Source organism: Mastomys coucha, unplaced genomic scaffold, assembly GCF_008632895.1.
Source record: "Mastomys coucha isolate ucsf_1 unplaced genomic scaffold, UCSF_Mcou_1 pScaffold22, whole genome shotgun sequence".
Lineage (NCBI taxonomy): Eukaryota > Metazoa > Chordata > Mammalia > Rodentia > Muridae > Mastomys > Mastomys coucha.
In genome coordinates, this window is record NW_022196905.1 from 248,306,758 (window position 1) to 248,325,727 (window position 18,970).

At 47.8% G+C, this 18,970-nt stretch overlaps 1 long non-coding RNA gene across 2 annotated transcripts in view; it reads right to left on the reverse strand.

Moving 5' to 3' along the window:
• Positions 1-4,759: 4,759 nt before the first annotated feature.
• LOC116070173 overlaps positions 4,760-18,970 on the reverse strand; it is a 44,245-nt gene continuing 30,034 nt past the window's right edge. For both annotated transcript variants that reach the window (XR_004110297.1, XR_004110299.1), the window contains 2 exons: positions 10,057-11,097; positions 4,760-4,937 (listed from right to left, as the gene is read on the reverse strand). This is a non-coding gene — a long non-coding RNA (uncharacterized LOC116070173). The remainder of the gene's footprint in view (positions 4,938-10,056; positions 11,098-18,970) is intronic.

The window sequence follows — 18,970 nt, forward strand, 5'->3', positions numbered from 1 at the left end:
CTCCTCTCTGCCAGGGTTCCTGGGGACCAGGAGAGAGTCTTCAATGAGACTCCTGGGTGCCCTCCGGGGACACCGCAGGCTTTTAGCTGGAAATGGGGAGAGGCTGCTCCTGCCTTCCTTCCTTCCTATCCATCTTGCACACACCCAATTTCTAGCCGCAGCAATAGCATTACTAACAAGTAGCAAAGCTAAGATTTGAGCCTCCAACTCTTCACTTCCTTGTGCTCCCTCGAGGGGTACCAGAATTTCAGGAATGCAGGGTTCTCAAAGGTTTTACCGTAGGTGGACAACTGGAATCTGCACGATGCAGGGAGGATTCAATGGGAATGGAGAAACTACTCCCATGTTCAGTAACCCCCTTCCCTCCCGTATCTGCCACATCCTGGGCATGCTCCTGGGACTTTTAGACCTTTATCCAGGTAGTAGCAGACTGGAGACTCCCATAGGTCGATAGCATTAAACTCTGACCCAAAGATGTGCTGAGCTTCTGTTAGACAAGACAGAAGACCCCATAGACAGCAAACACACCGTGCGGTTCCCTCAGTCAGAGAACCAGCCTCCCTCCCGTACCCTCCCTACTCTAAAGGTCTGCAATGTGTGCTAGCCTCCAGAGCACCTTACCCTCAGAGCGACAGCAAGCACCCACCCCTAAAAAGAAGGACAGAGACGTGAACTGGCCCTCATTAACATGTGCTAATGAGTGTTAGCTGAGCTGCCTTCGAAGGGAGAGCAAAGAGAAGGAGGTGAGAATCTGAAGCAGGTCGCTAGGGGAGAGGAGAACCCGGGGTGGGGGTGGGGGTGGGGGTGGGGGTGGAGAAGAACAGGCTGTCTCCTAGGGTCAGGTTAGGGCAGCTCTGAGCTAACCTCAAAGGGCAGCATAGAGCCCAAGTTCCAAAACTGCTCATGTGTTGCCGCCCATCAAGGTTGTTTACAACAGATTAGGAAAGAAGCAGCAAAAGGCTAACTGTTGGGGCGTCGGTAACCCTGCATTCCTTGCTGCCAGGGCTGAGAAATGACCAAGTTAGAGTTCCCTTGCCTGAGTCTTGCCTCTGAGAAGGCGAGAAGGGTCAGTCCTAAAGAACAATTGCTCTAGAATCAAGCTCCTTGGGTCTAGTTCCTAAACAAGCAAACAACAAACAAACAAACAAAACAATAAGCCTCTGCAATGTTGTTTGGCTTACATACCCTGTTTGTGCCTTGGCTTTCCTAGTCTGTAAAATGGGTGTGTAGGTATTGACATCTTGGATTGTTCTGAAGGTTATCTGAGTCTGCATTCCTGCCCTTTATGCAGCCAGTGCTTGTGCTCTCTGGTGAGCTTGGCAAGGATTCCTTGATCCTTGATTGGAGGGAGCTCTGGTCAGCCTTCTGTCAGGTGACCAAATACAGGAGGGAGTCAAGTTTAAGGAGTAAAAGGTTTATTAGAGGTTTCAGTCTGTGGGCATTTTGGTTCATTGTTCCAGGTTGGTGTCATAGGCAGAATGTCATGGTGGGGGACCTGTGGGGGAAAGAAGGCTCCTGATGTTGTGGCCAGGAAGTGAGACAAGAGGGAGGAGTTGGAAGGAGAGGAAGAAGCCTAGGCAGACAGGACAACAGCCTTCACGGACACTGGTGCCTTGTTACCTCCCAACTAGTCCCACTGTCCCACCTCCTTCCAGTCTACTCAGTTATGGACCCATCGATGGATTAATCCATAAACGAAGTCAAAGCCCTAACCACCCGTCCACTTTCCCTTCCCCCAACCTCACCTCTGAACACTTGACCCACGAGAAGCCAAGCCTCTAATACTGAAGCCTTTGGGGATGGTCCCAGATTCAAACTCTTAGCTCTCTGTCTCCCCCACTGAAGCCGCTACTGGTTCCTAGAAGGGTACCAAATGCCACAGTGAGGTCCAGGGACAAATGAGACTGATGCTGTTTCCAAAATGCCAGCTTGTGAGTGCCTATGCGCCCAAGGGCCTCGGTCTTCCTGGCTCTGGCGCCTGCTGCTGGGGTTCCTCTGAGTGGCCTCTGGTTCCTCCTCAGCCTGGGTCTGCAGGCAGAAGCTGCTTGCTGGATCTGTAAACATCCAAGGCAGTGCCTGATTCATCCTTCTCAGGGCTGCTGAAATCGGGCAAAGATGGCTCTGGGTATGATTACAAAGGACCGACCACTTTGGACCCCAGATATTGCATCGGGACAGTCTCCGTTGTTTAATTTGGAGGCAGCATGAGAGAGTCTGTTTCTGGGGGCCCCCCACGGGGGACCAAAGGGCCTAAACAAGCCCCTTTATACTCAAACTGAGTTCTGCAAAAGTCACTTAGGTATTAGAAGTCCCTTTGATGTGTTAGAAAGGCGGGTCTCATCAGAAGATTCCACACTAGGCCCAGACAGTTCCACATGTAAGAGGTTTAATTGAGAGGGAGAGAGGGGGCAGTAGCAGAAAGAGGAGGGAGAGAGAAAGATATGGAGGAACGTTCTGACATAGTGGCTGCAGGTAAAGGTGGGAGGTGAGCGCATGGATTCTGGAAATATGGTGGCTGTTGCCCTGGCAACAGGTCTGTGAGACCTGCCCATATGATGCCACAGGCTCTGGAGGCCCTGATGCTAACAGCCTTGGAGTGAGACATCTATGAGTTTAAAGCCAAATAACTAATTGGAAAGCTTGGACAGATTGTTTAACTTCCTTGAACCTTAGTAAAAAATAAAGATATTGGTAATAATAAAATAGTTTCTTTTATTCAAATAATAATATTATTATTTTACTTATTCACTTTACATCCTGCTCACTGCCTCCTGGGTATCTCCCACTCATGGCACATCAAGTCTCTATGAGTCTAAAAAAACATATCCCACATGTAGGCAACAGCTTTTGGGATAGCCCTTGCTCCAGTTGTTCAGACCCACATGAACAGGGAGGCCTAGGTCCAGCCTGTGCGTGTTCTTTGGTCCCTGGTTCAGACTCTGAGAGCCCCAGTAGTCTGACAAAGTCAAGATAAGGACCACAAATGATGTAGTTTGGGGTCTGCTATCAAGACCCCAAACTACAAGTTTGTGGTCAGGGCTAAGTGAAAGAGTAGATGCTGGTATCAACATGAGCTAATAGGAACTTTTCTTGACATTCTGAAAGATTGGCCCACACCTGACAACAGGGGAGCCAGATTCCTCTTGTCTGCTTAGCTTGCCCCAAATGCCCTCAACCTCCAACTGAAGCCACCAACCGTGAAAGGGCTACCTGGGTATGATTTCTTTTCTGGCGATTCTGAGGTGGGAAACCTCTCCAGATCTCGAGGCTGCTGTGGAAAGGGGCATTGTGAGCCTGCATGGTCCCATACTGAGAGTTAAGGCTTATGTGAAGACTGTGTGTGTGTGTGTGTGTGTGTGTGTGCATGCGTGCACGCGCGCACTGTTTGGAGGCCTGGGAAGCAGCATAGATTGCCTTACCCAGTGTCAGATAGAAGATGGTTCAGGGTCAGCACAAGGGAGATCCAATGAGTTTATCTTAAAGCAGTGATACAGAACCGATGCTTCTCTGCTTGTTTCTCAGTGAACTGAAACTTGCACATATTTTCAAATGTCTGAGGTTTGTTGTACCCCCAGGACTTCTGTCTGAGCTTTATGACAGCTGTGATGATGATGATGGTGGTGGTGGTAGATGCTGGTGTTTATATGCACCTTCACCAGTGGTTGTAACGTATCATACTTTGTTGGCCCTCACATCTACCCTCTTAGATGTTCTATATAAGATTTAGACTTACCTTCAAGATAAGGGAACCAAGGCTTGTAGGGAACATACCCAAGCTGGGCCTAGCAGGGTGGGATGTTGAGGTCACTTTTGGCTCCTTTGGGAATCAGGGTCTATTGTATATCAGATGCCATGTTCCTGGGCAATATCTAGAAAATACTCCCTAGACCCTGGCTACCAGTGCCCTGTATAGTATCCCCCAGTGTCCACTGTCCCCTCTGAGGGCTGTCGCTGACACAAGGGGGCATGGTGAACAGATTTTTCTCCCATGATGCTCTGTCCCAGGTCCTCAGGAAGTGAAGAATTCAACTCTGAAATGCTGGAGATGGGCTTACAAACACCTTGCAGCCCATGGTGGGCTGCAGTGACTGGCAGTGTTCCTCAGAGCACCTGGTGTTATTTTGGAGCACATCCCAGGGCCTCCCTCAGCCTGCAAATGCCTCTTTCAGATATTGCTTCTTTGGTCTTTATAATGTTAGGCCTGGCTATCAGGGTGCCAGGGAGCTGGCCTTGCTTCCCAGAAAGGAGGATGAAAGGGATGCAGGAACCCAGCAGTTTCCATGGAAACGGCTAGAGGTGGTGATGAGAATAGAGTCCAGAGGAACCCAGAGATGGGAACAGGACTTTTGAGTAACCCAGTCTAAAGCTTGGGATCTTTGGGCAAAAAAAACCCATCTCCCTGTGCCCAAGGGACCTTGGTCAGAGGATAGTGACACTTGTGGGAAGAGCAGCAATGGGGTGAGGTCAGTGACTGTTAAGTGACCCCCTGCTGCAAAAGGCCAACACTCAGGGGTCAGGAGCTCTGGGTCCTGTTTTAACTCAATAACACTGTCAGGTGCTAGCTGTGTGGCCCCAGGTGAGGTGGCTACACTCTCTGAGCTCTGATTTCTTCAGTGATAAAATGGAGATAGCCCTGGTAAAGCCTTGGAAGTTCTTATGAGTTTTTAGGGGAGGTAACATGTGAAGTGAACCTTGCAGGACCTGGAGTATGATAAGAAGATGTTAGTTCAAGTAGAAAAACTGAAGATGTGACAGGGAGTCTCATCTAAAGAGCACATTTATCCTCACCAGCCCAAGTCATTGCTTTGGGGAAGGTATCAAGTCCCAAAGTGGACAGAGCTGCAGGGACTGCATCTTGATTTGCAGGTTGGCACAAAACTGGGAGGTCTGGAATTGCCGCAGTCATCTTGGTTATCCAAGTGAAGAATCTAGAGTGGCTGTGAATGGAAGAGAGAGAGTAGATCAAGCCATTCTTACAAAAGGTAGGATAGAGGGACTGAAAGAAATGGGGTACTAGGTGCCATCATTCAAGCTGCTGGATCAAGCTGAACCTGAAGCATATTAGGACTTCATAGTTACACTAGTCAATATACATTGCAATGGAGTCTTCTTAGGCAGCTTGCCTCCCTGCCTCCTTCTTTTCTCTCTTCCTCTTTCTTTCTTCCTTCCTTCCTTCCTTTCTCTCTCCCTTCCTCCCTCCCTCCCTTTCTTCTTTCTTTCTTTCCTTCTTTCTTCCTCTCTCTCTTCCTTCCTTCCTTTTTCCTTCCTTCCTTCCTTTCTTTCTTTCTTTCTTTCTTTCTTTCTTTCTTTCTTTCTTTCTTCCTTTCTTTCTTTCTTCCTTTCTTTCTTCTTTTCTCCTCCCCATGGGAGCTGGCATTGGGAAACATTTAAAAACCAAAACTTCTCTCTCCTTCCTCTTAGAGCACCAGGCAGAGCCAGCTCTTCACAGGTCCTCTGACCCTATTTGTCCTTTCCAGTAAGGAACACCTGCTCTCCCAGCCTCTTCTGTCACAGACACCAACCTCAGCACCCATAGCTTCCATTTCCCCAACAGATGAAACCTCTTGGTTTCCTAAGTCCAAATGCCCCAGGGATGAACCAGCTAGGTGGAGCTCACCCTGCTGTGGGAGACATTCATGTGCTGAACAGTTCAACAGGCAGTGGGGCATGCGCACTGGAAATGCAGGGCAAAACTACTCTGAAGCATGAGGCTAAGTATAAAAGCAGAAGGCAGGGGTGTGAACACAAGGGTTGGCATGGTTTTTGTTTGTTTGTTTGTTTGGTCGGTTTTTTTTCTTGTTTTTAAGGATGGGGGATGGCTCAGCTGTTGAGAGCACTTGTTGCTCTTGCAGAGGCTGGTTCTGAGGGTTGAATGAGTTTATGTTCCTGCCCTTCACACAGCCTGTGATTGTGGCCTTTGGTGAGCCAGGCAAGGATTCTTTGATCAAGAGGCTGGAGAGATGGCTCAGTGGTTAAGAGTGCTTGCTGCTCTTGCAGAGGACCTGAACTCAGTTCCCAGCACCCATGTGGGTGGTTCACAATTTCCTATAATATCAGCTGCAGGAGAACCAATGCCCTCTTATGGTTTCTGTGGTCACTGTGCTCACACACACATACTTTTATACACAGACATACAAATAAATCATAAAAAAAATGTGAAGGGTCAGATTATTCACACATATATGCATGTATATCTATACATATACATACATATATGCATACATGTACATATATATATGACATATGTATATATATGTATATATATTTGGCTTTTAAAATATAGGGACTTTGTCACTGTAGCACAAAAAAAAAATGGCCATAGGCAAATGAGTAAAAAAAAGAACACCAATCTCTATTAATAAAACTTCCTCGTCACTATGTTGTGGTCTGTAATTGGCTTGCAGGTTATAGTCAGCTGACACCTAATCTCCTAAAGGAATTTTGGTCCCCAGTAATCTCTCCAGGCCTGGTCTTCCTCCAGGCAGGCAACAACACTAGGAGAAGCCACATGGGAGAACCACTGCCCCTAGGTGTCTACAGAGAGCTCAGCACAGTGACCAGCACCGAGAGAGCAAGGAGAGCTTCTCTCTCTTTCTTCTGGACAGGCTCTCAGAACTGCTGGATTCCATGCACTGACTTGCCTCATCAGTCTGAGAGCCTTTCTGTCTTCCTTGACCTGTAGCTGATAACCTCTCTCCAGATCAGAGGACAGAGAGGCAGAGGAGCAGGTAGATGAAGGCGACACCCAGGCCAAGATGAGAGGAGACACAGTAGTAAGCAAACGTGGGTCTGGGCACTCGTGTGAGGATGCCTTGGCTCTGCTCAGGGACCCAGTGGGGAGCACCTGGCTTGATTTGCAAACAAATTTGCTCCACTTCCTGCCAGAATGGAACTTCCTGGTAGCTGGGAATTTGGACCTGTATACCCAGGATGGAAAAAAAAATGTCCCTAGAGGGGCAGTGTCCCACTTCCAGAATTCTCCAGGAAGCAACAGGGATATTAAAATGAGACACTAAAAGATGAGAGTTATGTTTTATTCATTCCATGAATTCATTTAAGATTTTTTATTAGCTCAGGCTATACAAAAAAATATTTAATTACCATCTATATTGTGCCAGGCATTGTACTAGAACTTCAATGTTTAATTTAGATTAATGAAACAGAAACTGATGTTCCTGTCAGGAAGCTAAACTCCGGTGGGTAACTGACTGTGATCTCATCACTTGAGAGGCTGAGACAGGAGAATTACGAGTTCAAGTCCAGCATGCGCTACAAAATCCAATACTATCTCAAGAAATAAACAGATGGGAGTCCAATGGGGGAGACACTGACCAAACCAGACTAATGAACAGAATGGTGCACAGCAGGATTTAACCTCAGTTCAAATTTATGAGCTTCCCTGAGAGTGAATTAACTAGAAGGGAGAGCCATGAGAATTCTGGGATTTTGAACCTGGGAACAGAGGCCTCGGGCAGGTACAGATGCAGGTGAGTCAGAGGTACTGGACTTCTGTGGGACATAGAGTGTGTGACATGTCCCAACCCTAGAGACAGTGACCCCAGAGAGAGAGGTAGGGCCAGATTCTAGGGGACTGAATTGTCCAAGGGTTTTCTGTCAGGAACCATCTGGGAGTTCCCTTCGTAAACGCTCCCTCTGCATAAATGCAACCTGTAGGTGGTCCCTTTCTGCTGTCTTGGGGAGCAGCTATGTTTTGGGCTTGGGCAGAGCCAATGGATATTGACTGAAGGAGTCAGGATCTGTTTAGGCAGCAGATGGAAACTAGCTGAGCCTGGCAGTATTGGTGGTAGTGACACACACCTTTAATCCCAGCACTCAGGAGGCAGAGACAGGTGGGTCTTTTAGTTTGAGGCTAGCCTGGTCTACAGAGCGAGCAAATGGGAACCATCACTGTACTTGGCATCAGAGGCGGGGGAGAAGGAAATGCCCCTCCCCCCTTCCCCCACTATTTGGTAGCCCTATTTCGGAGGAGGAGCCCCAGTGGCACTGAATATGTTGTTTGTGTTCACTCTGAATTTCTCTGCTCATTGGTGACCCTTTACAAACTTTTACCTTGCACTCAATCACTGCCAGCTTCCTGATTGGAGGATGGGACTTTGGAAGGTGACGGTGTCATGAAGGGGGAACCCCTGTAAGGGGATTAATGTTTTCATAAGATAATGTGGGTGCACAGACCTCCCTTTCTCCTCTGCTACACGAGGACACAAGAATGCCGTTGCAAACCAGGACGGAGGTTACCAGCAGACTCATCTAGTGACACATTGATCTTAAACTTCCTAGTCTCCAGAATGGGGAGAAATAAATTTCTGTTTAATCAATCCAAACTCGACAACTGCATATGTGTTTTTGATGACGATACTGTCTAATAGAAAGGGTGGGCCAAGCAGGAAGTTTTACGGGTTCAGAGCTTGGCGGAGGATTCTGGGTGTGAGAAGCAAGTTTAGAAATCCAAAACCTTGAGAATGTGGCCAGGCATGGTTATACTGGGCCTACCCCCTCTCACCCTGGGGTTGCTTTTCTGCTCTGAGGTCCCTCTAGTGGTCTCCCCTCCCTTGTAAGAACAGAGACTGCTCCAAGGTTGAAGGTAGCATGGCTTTCAACTCCGCATCTCTGACCTCATCAGTGGAGAGATTTTTTTTCTTAAGGTGGGTAAGTTGGCAAGTAGCAAAGCCGGCAGGTTTAAACTCTGCCCCTTCCTCTGTAGGGTAGTAACCCCGAAGGGAAATCAGACCTATGAGAAAGCAGAGGAATCTGTCTCCTTGCTCACCAGATACTTTTACGAGCACGCTGTGCCCGGGTCTTAGACCCCTCCTAATCCACAACAGAGGGAAGGGCCTTGTGTGCGTGTGAGTGTGCGTGTGCGTGTGCGTGTGCGTGTTACTCACTGCTCTTTCCCGGTTCTCAGCACTTTGTGGCCCATCTGTGCTTAGGAAATAATTCTCGAACGAATGAAGGGTGGAGGATAAGAAGGTCACAGCACGTGGGGCCCGGGCTGGGGTGGGGTACGGAGTGCGGGGTGAAAGCTATTGAAAGGACCTCTCTCATGTGGACCCAGCCAGCTTGGCCTCTGGCCAGCAATGGCTGGGCCATTGAGCCTGCCTGGGCTGCCTCAAGAGGGCAGCTGCTCACCCTGCTGGGGGCCACAGCTCCTGCTGGTGAGGAGGAACCGCCCAGCCTTCTCTCTGCCCTCATTCATGATCCCCAGACCTGGCGTGGGGCTCTGTGCTGCCTTCCTGAGTGCGTCATTGGGGATCCCCTCCCAGATAGACTACAGGAAGGGGATAGGGTGAGCAGGCCCTAGCTTGGAAAGAGTTCAGATTGGGTGCTTCCTGTACTCTTGAGATCTGCTGCTGATGGTCAGATACATGAGCCCTGAGGGCCCAGGACGATAAGATCTGGGAGAAGGGATAGAAGGAAGACATGCCTTGTCGTGGTTGAGATCGGTCAGTGATGACCCTGTCTTGTGTGTCCCCTGCTTCCAGCAGATGCCTATGGCACCCTGCCCAGTCCCTTCAACGGCTTCCAGCACTCCCCAGCTGCTGTGCATGCTGGGTGCTGAGGCTTGCAGCTGGACCATTCTCTAGAGAACTACCACTTAGCCCAAAATGCTCTTCCCACCACCCACGTGGGAAAAGCCCACAGCGAATGACTGACAGATATGAGAGGTTAAGGGTTGACTCCTTGCCTCATGAGGCAGAGTCTCCACTGGGATCAGGAAAAGAGCAGACTTCCTCTTGTTTTGTTTTGTTTTTCCCTCTGTCCATCATCCTCTTCCTCCTTCTAGGTGTCCCTAGGAGCCTTCCTCCTGGCACAAGAGATCCTGTCTTAGGCTCTGCTTTTAGAGGTGACTAAGACATTCTCTCAGACTAAAATCAATCTCTCACCACTCATTAGAGCCAGCCCTTCAGGCTGGGACCTTGGTTTCTGGGGCAGCCAGAATCACACATGTTCTCACGGCAGGCAGGTGGCCCTACCTGGTTGCGTGTGAGTGGTGCACCAGCAAACTCGTCACCACCACCGTTTCTCAGCTGCACTTACCTAGACCTGGGCCCTCACTCTCTGAGCCTCTATTTCTTCATCGTCACCACATCCGAAAAACCGGGGTCCTCATCTGCACTTGCAGGGATGTTTTTGAGACAGGGAGAGGCAGGGTAGTATGGAAGGCAGCAGAGAAACCAGCTTCAGAGACATGCGGACCTACGTGTTCTGCTCCACGGCCTCAAGAGTCACCAGCTCCTCCACTCACAGCATTCTCGTGCATAAGTCTGATGTGGGTAATGGCACTGTAGTTAATGCATGTCAGGTCTCGCTTGATGAATGGCAGCTATGGCAATTATACATAGTGCCTGGCAAAGATTGGTAAGATGTGAGTGTTGTTCAGTTTATTAATGGCTGCTATGTCTAAGTCAGTGGTTATGATAATTAATACCTGGTGGTCTGGGAGAGGTGCCTTGGAAGCAGGACAGATGGGCCCCATAAGCCATCATGTGCCAGGTATGAGCTGGGGAGGGGCAGACAGGTAGAAACCACCTGGGCTTGCTTCTCAGTGACCTGGTGTGACCCCTAAGGCCAGTGTTCTGCAGCAGCAGCCTTTTGTCTGCAGTGGCTTGCTTGCACACTGGCGCATCTGTTACCCTGTCACCGCCTCTGCACTGGAAAACAGACCCCCCAGGGACAGTGGACAAAGAGCACCCCAGGAGAAGCCAGGCCTGGAGAATGGATGGTTGCAAATGAGCTTTGAAGGGTCTCTAGCCCTTTCCAGATGTTCTCCAGAGCATCAGGCCCCGGGAAGGACTGGCTTCTGCTCCCTGCTCTCCTCCCCACACCCATCTCTTTTCAATCACCTTCTGTCTCAGTGTTTGGGAGTTTCTTAACACCCGGCTAATGCAGTGGGAAGAATCTGACTAATACATTCACACAGAGGTGTTGGTGACTTAATGCATCGCACCCTCTTTCTCCCAGGAGGTTGGACTAAAGGAATGCGTCTTTGAGTGGCAGAGCTTGAAGAACTGTGTGTGTGTGTGTGTGTGTGTGTGTGAGTCTCAAAGGTTAGAGGCTAGATGCTTCTGGGCCCAGGACCTAAAGGAAAAAGACAAATAGGTTAGGATACTGTTGTTTATCGTTTTTTGAGACAGAGTTTTTCTGTGTAGCCTCAGTTGTTCTGGAACTCACTCTGTAGTCCACGCTGGCCTCAAACTCTAGATCCTCCTGTCTCTGCCTCCTGAGAGCTGGGATTAAAGTTGAGTGCCACCACTGCCCGATGACGGAGAGGTTCTTTGGAGACCTAGGCACCCAGGACAGATTGATATAAACTCAAGACTCCTCTGTATCATCAAGCTTTTTGGATAAACCAGATTGTGCTGGAGGGATGGGAGGGAAGTCGATGATCAAGTCACAGCAATGGGGTACTGCTGTCTGGATACCCAGTAAACAGGAGGTCAGCCCACCCTAGCCTTTGGCCTCAAGGCCCAGTGGCAGTTGGCATTGTGCTTCTAATGGCTTTGCCTTGCCTTGCAGGTCTCAGATGTGCTGGGTACTAGCGACTTGACTTTGGCCAGCAGTCCCAGCTTGTCATTTTCTTTTCTCCCAAGTCTGGAGTTGATGGTCAGTCTTAGATAGAGAAGAAGCCCGGCTCACCCCCTGTAGCACCGCCTCAGCCTTTCTGACCCCAGTTGGCTAGACAGATGCCCACCTTTACTCCCCAAGTGGATTCCAACAAAAACCATGGTGGGCTTTGCGCAATGCCAACCCAACTGCAGAGGCCCCTGTGGAAATTGGTGCTCCTTTCTCTGAAGCCTGTTCTTGACCAGGTTCCCCATCCTCAGGCATCCCCTCAGCCCCCGGCAGAGTCTTAGTGAGTGCTTTCTGTGAGGATGGTACACAGCACCTGACTGGTGTCATCCCATTTACTTCTCAGATGCGAAGTGAGCATCTCCTACTTCCCAGTTCTAGGAGGGTGGCCAGGAGCATACACAGCAGTACACTGAAGTGCTTGGCACCCTGACTCCTTCCTCATGAGCTTCATTAATCGGAACAGCCACAAACATTCAGGGCAAATACCATATGAGTTTGCCTAAGTCTCCTCCAGACCCTGCCATGACCCAGGTTTGTGAGTTTTGATCCTCTAACGTAGACTGATACCTTCTTCCCAGACTGCCTGAGTTTCCTCACCTGGAAAAGAAATGGTGATGTCTCTTAGGATCAGGCTGGGGAGTTTAAGAGCATGAAACTGTAAACTTGCTTGGCCTGCTTTCTTTGTCTGCTTCTCCCTCTCCGTTATTGGTTTCTCTCAGTAGCATTTCCTTGATAAGTTGCTTGCATCCAAAATCACCATCATCTCAGGTTCTGCTTCTAGAAGATTCTGACCTAAGGTGGGTTAATTAGGCTTTCTGTCAAGGGCCAGATAATAAACATCACAGGATCAACGGGCCATTTCGTGGTCTCTATCAGAATGACTCCATTCTGCCACTGTCTATTAAAGTTGAAGCCGTGATGAAAATGAATGTGCATAGATGTTTTTCAATAAAACTTTATTTATAGGAACAGGAAGAGGGCCAGATTTAGCCTTCAGCTGAAGACAACAGCCTTTTGTAGAAGCTTGCTGCTCGAATATACCCCTCTGCTCACTTATGAAGAAATGGAGGTGTCAAAAGGTCACACACTCATGAGTGGCAAGACTGGCAGCTTTGAAATCACCGTACTGAAATGTCCTCTGCAAGCAGAGGTTGAGTCAGGCCCAGTCAGTAGTTCTGGGTGTCAAAGAAGGTAAGCTGTATTAGTTAACTTTTCTCATCATTGTGATCACATATCTGACAGGCAGCAACTTAAGAGAGAAAGGTTTTATCTGAGGGTGTATCTTTACAGTTCATAAAGATAAGGAAGGCATGTCTGCAAGAAGAGATGGCCGGTCACATTGTATCTGCAGCCAGGAGGCAGAAAGTGACAGGAAGTAGATGGGGCCAAGAAACTTCAAGACAAACCTCCAGTCGACTAATTCCTTCTGCTAGGCCCAACCATGAAGCCCACCCACAGCTCGGGCACTAAGTGCTTGAACTTTGGGGAGACATTTTACAACAGGGATACAGGTGGGAATGTTCTAGTTGACTCATCCCCACCCCCATTTTCAGAATAATAGTTGCATATAGATGGGTGATGGGTAGCTTCCTCCAGTGTTCTGGATGGTTTTGCTGTCTTTCTGAAGCACTAGGTGACTGGGTGGGACTCCTGGAATCCTTTCCTAAGCTCATGTGCTTTTAAAAGCTCCAGGCAAGCTGCATTTCTGACTTTCTCTTTTGCCAGTCTCCTGTCATGAGGGAGAAGCTATTGGGTCTATTATTTTCAGGCATGACCCACGTTTCTCAGATGAACAGAGAAGCTGTTTCTACTCTGGTTCCTTTACATGTCTTCCCATGTGGAGCTGTGGGTGTGGGGTAAGGTTGGGGGAAAGTCAGAAGTACCTGCAGTGGCTCTACAGAACTCTCTACAGACACTGTGGGGAAGCAAGTGTGGAGGCATGTTCATAGTCAGTGCTTTGGATCCCAGTTTGGTCTAGAAATAATGTAGGACACTGGATGTCTCATAGAAAGTCTGTGATGTGAGATGCAACAATGGTATGATAATGAAGTGACTCCCTGTCCCCTCACTGACCTGGTCCCCTCCCTGTTCTGCCCTTGTTCTTCCTTCACAGCCTCACCTGGAACACACCAGTGGTAAATCCATCACCTGACCTTTACCCTACTTAAGAATGGAAAGTTTTGTAATGAATAAGCTTTGCATGAGATGCTCTAAGCTTCCAGCCTCCACCTCCAGGCTCCTCCTCCCCAGTCTGGTGCCTCTGTAGCCTGCACAAGCCTGCTCTCATCTTTTTTTATTAAGTTGCTTTCTAATTCTGCTTCCTAATCAGCTTCCCTGACTAAATGCATTGGTGGCCACAGGGACTTGGCAGTCTATCAGTGCCTTGTTTGGCACAGCGAAAGGGCTTGGTATTGTCCAATGGGAGGATCAGCAGTGGTACATGGGGGACTGTGAGCCTCAGTATGAACATCTTCTGGGCAGCTCATCTGTTCATTGTCACCTGGTGCCTGTCTGGCTGCCAGGACCTAAGCTCCATTCTCAGACCAGGTCCTGGGCATGGTTTCTGGAAAAGCAGCCTTTGTGTCCGAGGAAGCGACATCTCTGTGGTTGAGAATTTCAATTGGACAGTGGCTGCCATGGCAACTGATACAGTTTAGAAGTTGGGGGACTGAGCCCAAGCTGGGCCAGGTACATTTTAAGAGGCTCTTTTCTGATTCTGCAGGTTTCTGGAGCTTATCAGAGATGACTAACTTTGCTCAAGGTTCTCCCAGGCCACACCAGCATTGGGTGCACTCTAATCTGGGAAGGGATTAAGACTCTTCCTGGTCATATCAGATGTCTCTAGCTTCCCCTCTTAGATTCTAAGTGACTCAGGCTCAGAGAAGGCAGGCAGAGGTATGCTAAGGTGATAAGATTGAAGCTAAAGCAGAGAGAGGAAAATCAGCCTCACTTTTGACATCCGTTCACAATTTTCCAAGTAGCCATCTAAGCTCACCCTCTGGAGCTTTATGAAGGACAGTTTTGGCTGTTGTTTCGCATTGCTTACAAAGAACTATATACAAACATACAGCTGTTCAGGTTGTACATCATCTAAATCCATCCAGGGCACATGCATAGAGTTTCCTGGAATTACACAACACAGGAAAAGAGTAACACTCCCAACGTCTCATGCTCAAAACCCTTTGGTCTTAGTGAACAAAAGAGACTGTGGTTTCTATAAAAGGATGGGTGAATGTTGATTAGGATAGATTGGTCTAAATAAAACTTCCTTTGGTCTGTTGGAGGAAGAAGCAACACGTGTATAGAAGTTGTCTGTTTACTGGAAAGAGGATCTTACCCTCTGCTTCCTGGGCAAAGTTTGGGAAAGGGCAAGGGGTGTGGCCAAAGGTAGTGGGTGTGGCCAAACGTCTTCAGCTGTCCTGAAACAAAGTCACAGAAGCTTCAGTGGCCCTGGTGATGTCAGGGCTACTGACCCTGAACAACCTGTGTTCAGGACTCACTTGTGCTTAGCGAGACACAGCAATGCACCATGCGTAGCAGCCTTCTGTGAGGGCAGCAATGAGAAGGGCGGAGTGGTGGTGATAACAAGCACCAGATTATGTATATTCAAAACCTTCCTTGCTCCTTGGATGGTGCAGTCCACATTGCAGGGAGGAGGAGTTTGGATGTCCTCATTTCAACCAAGATTTAGCATCTTTTCTCTGGTATGGTGAGGGATCAGAATAGAGATTAAGTTGTATTAAAAAAAAATAAGGTCATGTTTCTTGTAGCTGTGTATCTTGGAAGCAAGATTTATTCCCACAACAAATTGCTTTAAGAATTTCCAAAAAGAAAACAGATAGGGTGTTGTTGGTTTATGTTGTTTGAGCCATCAGGGCTGCTACCCAGAACCCCTGGGAGCTTTGCCAAAAAACATCCCGGGTTGTATGGCCCTACTTTCTGTCATGTTTTCACTCCTGTGCACAGCCTGAGCCGAACTTCATCCACGCTTGATTGCAACTTAGCCGAATGCATCTGCTTGTCTATGGGACCAATTCTACTTCCAGAATCAGAGAAATCAGTGTTCTCAGGGCAGTCCTGTGCCTTTGGCTGGATGGGTTGAGGCTCTAGCTTTCTGTCACTGGGTCAAAATACTTGAGAAAAATCAGCTCAAAGGATGAAGGATTTATCGTTGCTTTCAGTTTCAGTCCTTGTTTGTCTAGCCCTGTTGCTTTGGGCCTGTGGAGACGCAGAATGACAGGGCAAATGTGCACAGCATAGAAATCTGATTGTTTCATGGTGGCCAGGACTAGATGGAGGGAAGGATGGCCAGGAAGGAGAGGACTGGATGGATGGAGAGAGGGAGGCAAGGAGGGAGGGAGGAAAGGATAGAGCATCTGAATTTAACCCTCAAGAACACACCGGATGATTTATTTACTTCAACCCCATAAGTTTATTTATTCACCCATCCCATAAGTTTCCACAGCCTCCTCACAGAAAAGCCAACCAGGAGTTTACAGAAAACGTTGTGGGAATTTCACATTCAGGCCATCACAGAATGGCTTTGCCTTTGCCACATGCTCTTGGGGCGGGGGAGGGGTAGGGTGGAGGAGGAGAAGGTTCCCCTCTTCCTATTTCTTTGGGTATTAAGTGGGTCAAATCCCTCTCATGTAATGACTCCAAAGGAAAGCTCTTAAAAGAAACTTCCATGATTACAGAATAAAGGGGCATGTCTTTCTTTGCCACTTAGCAACACACTTTCAATTCTGAATCTTTTACTATAAGCTTATTTGTATTGATTATATTAACAAATGAAGCAACATACTTGTACTAAAATGCAGATTCTCTGTAGGTGGTGGAGAGGAATGGGGTTGGGGGAGCTGTGGACTTCTGATGTGCCTGTCTGCAGACCTGACTTGGCAGTAGTCTGAATGTTTGACTTGAGTACAACACGATTTACTCAAAAACGAGAATAATTCAGGAAACAGGAGAGAAATGTGATACAGGGAATGCCGTTGTGTGGCAGACATTTTTAGTGTGGGGACACTAAAAATGATGATTTCAAATGGTTTTTAAAACACAGCAATTTAGGGGTTGGAGAGATGGCTCATCAGGTAAAAGGCTTGCTGTGTCAACACAAGGAACAGAAACCACACGACTATACCTGGAAGCACACATCTGCACATCTGCAACCCCAGTGCCCAGAAGGAGGTCCTGTCAACAAGCTGGCTAGTTAGCCTGGTATATTTGTGTAACTAGCATCATGCCCATGTGCACACATACATGCTTATGCACACTGGGTCACAAATGCACACATACTACGAAGTCACATGACCCCCCCCATGGTAATTTAAACTGTATACATGTAGTATAATATATTTCAAGAACAAAATAACTAAAACTAAACTGCTTTCAGTAAAAAATAAAAATCCATTAGAAATAACATTAGTATTTCTACTAATCATTTTCTGTCATAATAACAAAATATCTGAAACCAGGGACTGCCAACGGCCTCATGGGGACTTTGGGGAGACAAACCACATCTAAACATAGAGTAATTTTATTATTTTACACATATCACATGAACATGTAAACACCCACACATTGCATATGCATACATAGAGTAGCTATTGGGAAGGGAGAGAGGGAAGGAGAGAGAGAGAGAGAGAGAGAGAGAGAGAGAGAGAGAGAGAGAGAGAGAGAGAGAGAGAGAGAAGATTGTAGCTCTTCCAGAAAGGCTTAGAAGTAATGAACAGCTCCATAGCAACAAGGAGCCCGGAATTCAGTTTATATCCTCTAAGTACCGTTCCTCACGAAGGGGTCATTTCCACAAAGTGGAATGTGTGCAGCTCGTTTTGATCCTGATTTGAATGAACAACTGTAAAAGCTGACAGAGAAACTTGGAAGACCAATGGGATGGCAGCGGGGACGATGGTGACCAGCTTTTGACTGTAATTTAAAGATGCATTATGTGTTTAAGATACATGCTGCAGTTTCCTCTTCAAAATAGTCCAGTTGGAGGGGGACGACATTATATGAGCATGGGAGGAAAAGACAACAGTGCCAGTCAGCATGGAAACTGGGTAATGCTAACATGGGTGTTGCACTATCCTGTAGATCTGTGTATAGTTGAAAACATCCATCACAATATTTTTAACTAGAATGAAAAGGAAGAGACAGGGATTAAGAGGCACTCCGTGGGTCTCCCTGGTGGAAGGAAGCTGCCCAGGCAGTTCTGCAGAGAAAAGCCGCCTCCTTCCACTCCAAGGGTCACGGTATCCACCAGGCAGACCCAGGAAGTGATTCGGAAACTGTGGCATTGAGTTGGAGAATCTATTCCCAAGCAGCTGGCTGAGCTGGGTGGTGCAAGGGCAGCTTGAGCCTGACAGGGCAGTGTGAAGGAGGAAGTGGGCCCCCTGTGGGCTCCCAGCCTCTTGATCCTGGCCATGGCTTCTAAAGGGAGCGACTCCAGCTCCCCCTTGAAGGTGGGTCACGACTTAGAGGGTTTCAAACACGCAGGTATCAGCGAAGTCAGTCTCTGTAGGCCTTTATTAAATTTCAAGCTTAAAATGTTCTGGAAATTTCCATCTATGAGAAAATCAATCTCTCTCTCCTCTCTCTCTCTCTCTCTCTCTCTCTCTCTCTCCCCTCTCTCTGGTTGCTGCCCATTATACCCAAGAATCACCTTGAACTTCAATCCTTCCTGAGTCTCCTGAGTCCTGAAATGATAGGCAGGCCCCACCATATCCAATTTATGAGTCAGTAGCGATCAAACCCGGGGCTTTGTGGACACCCAGATAAGCACTCTATCAACTGAACTGTAAGTCCAGCTTGAAAATGTCCATGACAATGCAGCATTGACTGAAAAGAGTCAACTCTAACAAAATATAGACTATGTTAGAGCATATTATCCAGACTATAAAAACAGCATAGTGTAACGGGATAAACACGTTTTGTCATGGTTAGGCCGAGACTGGGGAACAAGGGAGCTAAGATCTCACAGAACTCTGGAGTGCTGGCATGGTGATAGTTGCATGGAGTTTATTCTTCAGTTTACTAAGCCACAAATGTATATATTTTAAGGATGTCTTTTTATTTTAAGTATTTTATTTTACTGTGTGTGTTTTGCTTCCATGTATGCCTGTGCACCATGTTTGTGCCTGGTGCCTTTGGAGGTCAGACGAGAGTCCCCTGGAACTGTAGTTGCAGATGGCTAAGCTGCCATCTAGCTGCTGGGTTCTCTGCTTGAGCAGTAAGTGCTGTTAACCCCTGAGCCATCTCTCCAGCCCTGAAATGCCTCTTTTAGGGGGAAAGGAGACAAGATCTTACCCTGTAGCCTTGGCTAATCTGGAAGTTACTATGTAGATTAGGCTGGGCTTGGAATGCACAGAGGTCCTCC